A 5,382-nucleotide genomic window follows, 5' to 3' on the forward strand; every position below is an offset into this window, starting at 1 on the left:
CCATTAACACGTGTTGCCAACAAATGAGGAACAGCAACTGATGGTGACCTTTATATTATGAAGATTGGTTTCACGAGGTATGATTGTACCAGTTATGGGGAACTATCAATCTTGCCGAAGGTTTATTTAATTAACTTTTTACAGATCGTCCATGATTCAGCACCTCACCTGCTCCTGTTTCATCATGAAGATCCACCGATTATATATTGACCATAATTGTGGAGTTTAATTCCCCAACTCGCAAAGTCGAGAAATGGTTAAAAATTCGTCTTGATGTATTTGTGAATATAAAGATAAATCACCAACTGTGATGTCATATCATTCCGAACCTTCACACAGGTGGATTTAATTCCCCCTTGAATTGAGATGTTCGTTCCAGCGCCAACTAACTTGATTTAAGTGTAAATTAATTATTGTTTTTTTAAACTATTTCGTTTAAACAGCCAACCAGGTGAATGAATTTTGGTCAAATGATCGATTACGTTATTTAAACTGACAGTGTGAACTGAAACTGGTGATGAGGTTGATGTTGTTGATGAGAAATTTTCTGAGATTGTTACACCAACGAGGGCCAGTTAAAAACATAAAGGGGGAAATTAAACATAAACGGTACAGGTAGGAGGGGAATCTACCCCATGTCACTTGTAAACACAGTGAGTTGTTTCAACACCGTGGAACTGTAATGTAAAGTGAACAAACTCAGTTCTGATGATATCGTTACATTTTCAGATTCCTTTCAGCAAAACTGGACAAGCAGTCACAGGATAGCTTGATCTTAAAGCATAGTAGTGTGTCAGGACCATCCACAGTATCGAACAAAAACAGCAGAGGAGGGAGGAAATGAACAAACTCTGTTGTGTGTTTGAAAGTGTTGCAATGTTCCATTTATTTATTTATTGATTTATCTATTTTGAATACAGAAGTTCAGGCCCAAGGAGGAACTAAACGATTGATTGTATCAGCTTCATCAGCAACAGATGGTCGATTGGGGAACATGCAGGTAAATTAAAAATAGGGCCAATACCCCTGGGCGCTCACCTGGTAGGGAACCACTGATAATGAGGAAACCACTGGTCGTCATGAATGACCCCCAAAATGTGTAACGGAGAATAAAGTAAATACCTATGCATTTTATTTTAAATGTGTGAACAAACTTTGGTACATCATTGGTGATAAAGGTTGTGGTAAAGTTTAATCGAAGTTGTGGGTGTGGTTTCAGAGAACAAAGAAAATACATATTTTGGGGGGAAAACATCCAGTAGAACCCAGAGATCCCAATTTATTTATTCTGTGAACAAACTTTAGTACATTACGGGTGATGAACGTGGTGGTAAAGTTTCATCAGAATTGTGGTGTAGTTCATGAGAAGAAAGCAAATGCATATTTTGGGGGGCAACCCCCCCCATTCACCCCTGTAGCCCACATTAGACCCTAATTTTTTTTGTTGTGAACAAACTTTAGTACATCACACGTGTTGAAGGTCGTTGTAAAGTTTCATCAGAATTGTGGTGTATTTTCAGTAAAGAAAGCAAATTAATATTTTGGGTGGCAAATCCCCCACCCCCTTAGACATCCTTAGACCCTGATTTTTTAATGGTGTGAATAAAATTTAGTACATTACTGGTGATGAATGTTGTGGTAGTTTCATCAGAATTGCATGTGTCGTTTCAGAGAAGAAAGCAAATACCTATTTTGCAGGGGAACCCCGGTAGATACCTTTTGGGCCCGATTTTTTTTAATGCCATGAATAAACTTTGGTACATACACGGTGTTGAACGTCGTGGTAAAGTCTCATCAAAATCGTGTAAGTAGTTTCAGAGAAGTTGCAAGTGTTTGTGGATATACGGACGGGTGGACGGACGAACAGACTGACAGAAGGATGGACGACATGCCATCCCATAAGCTCCCCGGAACTATGTTCCAGGTGAGCTAAAATTTAAAGCAGAAACACCTTTTTATTTCCTGGAGGTTTTGGAAACGAATTTATGGTTTATAAAGAAACCTTTATAAAGATAAATATATCTTTAATAATTTATAAAGATAAATTTCTTTATAAAGAAAGAAATTTATGGTTTAGTCTGTCTGCTTTTCTGACAGTCAAACAAAATTTTTGATCATTACAAACAGGAAACTTACCGTTTTTACGGATGTCATGAAGGACACAAACAATATGCACATGTTCAATAAGGTGGTGTCAAAGACGGTGCATAAATGGTGGTAAACTTCCGAAAAACAGTTTTTGGGTTTTTCTTCTCGAGCTTTTAAAATCTTTATTTCAACTGAATTATATATTTAAACACTGCAAACCACAAATCTCCTACTTGGCACTTTCAAAAACCTTACATTTAGCACTACTCAGACAACATATTGATACTGTCTAACACTTTGAGGGAAGAGTAATTCTGAGAATCAGCATTCACGCCTTCTCATGCTTTCAGGGCAGAGTAACTGTGTGAGATTCTGTATTCAGACAAATGTGGTGGCACCTTGCGTTGTTTTGCTCTCAACGTTGGGGAATACGTATTGAGATTCAGACAAAATCACGGCTCATAGAAAATGTATGTTGTGCTAGGAAACAGAAAAGAAGAGTTAAAAAGACTCTTCCCATGTTCCTTTTCTCAAGACTGTGTGGTGTAAGGTGTTCTAGGAACTCTATATTTCCTTTTATTTGAATACTAGCAAATACAACCCATTGCTTCACTGATTAGAATATTAAGGGGGAAGGTAAAAAGGAGGGGAGGGAGAAAGGAGAGAGGGTATGGAGAGGGGAGGGAAGGAGGGAGTGACACCGATGAGGGGTGGGGGAATGAGAAAGGAGTGCAAAGGCAGCATGAAAGGAGGGCAAAGGAAGGCAGAATGAGAGGGGGGCAAGAGAGGGCAAGGTAAGGTAGTGTGAGGGAGGGTCCGTCTGGACATAACTACCATCCGGATATAACCAGCGGTCAGACACTTATGGAGATAACCACTATCCGGAGAAAACCACAATCCAGGTGTGTACAGAGAGAACCACCATCTGGATGACGGGTATACTAAGGGGGGAGAGAAAAAGAGGGGAGGAGAGAGAGGTGGAGGAGTGAGGAGGTATGTAGACCGAGGAGTTGTATGGGAGTGAAGAGGGGTGGGAGAGTGAGGAAGGGTGGGGAAGTTAGGAGGGGTGTTAGATGGGAAGGCAGCATGAAGGGAGGGAAGAGAAGTTTGAGGGGATGGGAGGGGAAGGCAGCATGAGGGGAGGACAAGGGAAGGAAGCATGTTGGGAGGGCAAGGTAAGGCAGTATGAGGGGGAGGGTCCATCTGGACATAACCACCATCTGGACACCTCCTGAGATAACCACCATCCAGACACATACAGAGATAACCACCATCCAGACATAATGACTATCCGGATACATGTGGAGATAAACACCATTCGGATCCGTGCGGAGAGAATCACCATCGAGATATGTGTGGAGATAACAACCATTTGGGCACAACCACTGTCCAGATATGGTCAGAAACAGAAAAAGAGAGAGAGGTGTGGGAGGATGCTGCACTGATTAAGGAGAGGGTGGAGTGAGGATGGGACAGAGGGAGAGGGGTTGACATATGCGTCAACATATGTCAACCTACATATGTCAACATATGTCAACATATGTCAACCTACATATGTCAACATATGTCAACATACGGAGAGGGGTTGAACATTTGACATATGCGTAAATGTCAGAAAGAGAGATAGAGATAGAGATAGAGATAGAGATAGAGATAGAGATAGAGATAGAGATAGAGATAGAGATAGAGATAGAGATAGAGATAGAGATAGAGATAGAGATAGAGATAGAGATAGAGATAGAGATAGAGATAGAGATAGAGATAGAGATAGAGATAGAGATAGAGAGAGAGAGAGAGAGAGAGAGAGAGAGAGAGAGAGAGAGAGAGAGAGAGAGAGAGAGAGAGAGAGAGAGAGAGAGAGAGAGAGAGAGAGAGAGGTGGATGTAGTTGGGGTAGGGGAGTTAGCAGAGAATATGTTATACTTTATGAACAACACACACACAGACACACACACACACACACACACTCACAAAGAGAAACATATAAACTTTGTTAAGCACACCGAGTCATATCAAATTACCATTTGCTTCAGAAACAGTCACGAGGACAAAGGAAAGCATGAATGCTCATACCTGCTGAGGTCAAAAAGTCAAAACCTCCAAGATACGGGATGAAACTTTGCCACCACGGCGCCCATAACCAAGCATCCAGGCATACACACATATCTGCAGAGAGCCCGTAAATTACAGATCCATATATACTCATATATGTACCCCTAAATTGTAGCAACTGCCGACTGTAGATCCAGATCAGGACAGGAACTGTACCGCCATTAACTGTGGCTTAAGCACTCAAGCAAGCACTCCAATTAAATGGTTGATAAGGATGGCTGGCTTGGCAAGCGCTAGTTTGGACATTCTGACATTCTGTCAGAATGTCCAAACTATGTCCAAATTGGACAAATGAACACTTTTTTTTTAGGAGTCGGGACTGCTACTAAGTTCAATTCTGGAAATTAAATTTTGTAATTCTGCTTATTTCAAGAGATTCCCGAGGTTATGGCATGTGCGGAAATGAAATAACACAACAAATGCTGGTGTCTCCGGGCATTTATAAGCATTGCAATGTCGCCAGATATTTGTAGCAATGGCGAACAGGCACTTGATAATATGAGTGAGGAAATTGAAAAAAAATGTTTTTCACAAATAAATCGTTGTGGCCTGTTCCAAGTCAAGGCATGGTTGAGTAGACAAAAAACATGGCAGCTTAGACTCCAGCGAGGTAACCCAGGATATGCCTGAAGAGCTCATATAGAGCGAGGTGGTTGAGGATGGTGCCTGATGAAGGATATAATAAAATAAGGTCGTTAATTATCTTCAAAATGGGAGTTTTACTTAACCCAAACACCCAATTTTCACTCATGTACTTCCTTGCAGTTCCTTTAGTATGTATGCTTAGTTGCAAGCTGCTGGGTTTCATGGTTTTGGAGTTATGGAAGAGACACACACAAATTTATTAGTGCAGATTTAATCTCACAAAATCCCTCTGAAATGGATTGAAACCATGGTGTTGTTAATTTTCAAATCTATAAGTTGTTTTAGTGAAACTGCATTCTTTTTGTGGTGTGATGCAATAAGAGCTGTTGATGTGTATTGTTCACGATCTATTCAAATCCTCAAGTAAATTAATCACATGAGAAAAAAATCTCTCCCTTAACCCAAAATTCCCTTTTCAAGGAAAAAAAAAAATCCGAATCTTCTTCATGTTTACCTGTTAATTGTTTATTAATGTGCAAAGATTCAGAAAATGAAAAAGTAAGAGAAAAGCCAAAAGGTATCATAAATCATTCATTCA

Source organism: Eptatretus burgeri, chromosome 15, assembly GCF_056783735.1.
Source record: "Eptatretus burgeri isolate ZD-2024b chromosome 15, Ebu_testis_v1, whole genome shotgun sequence".
In the NCBI taxonomy this organism is placed as follows: Eukaryota; Metazoa; Chordata; class Myxini; order Myxiniformes; family Myxinidae; genus Eptatretus; species Eptatretus burgeri.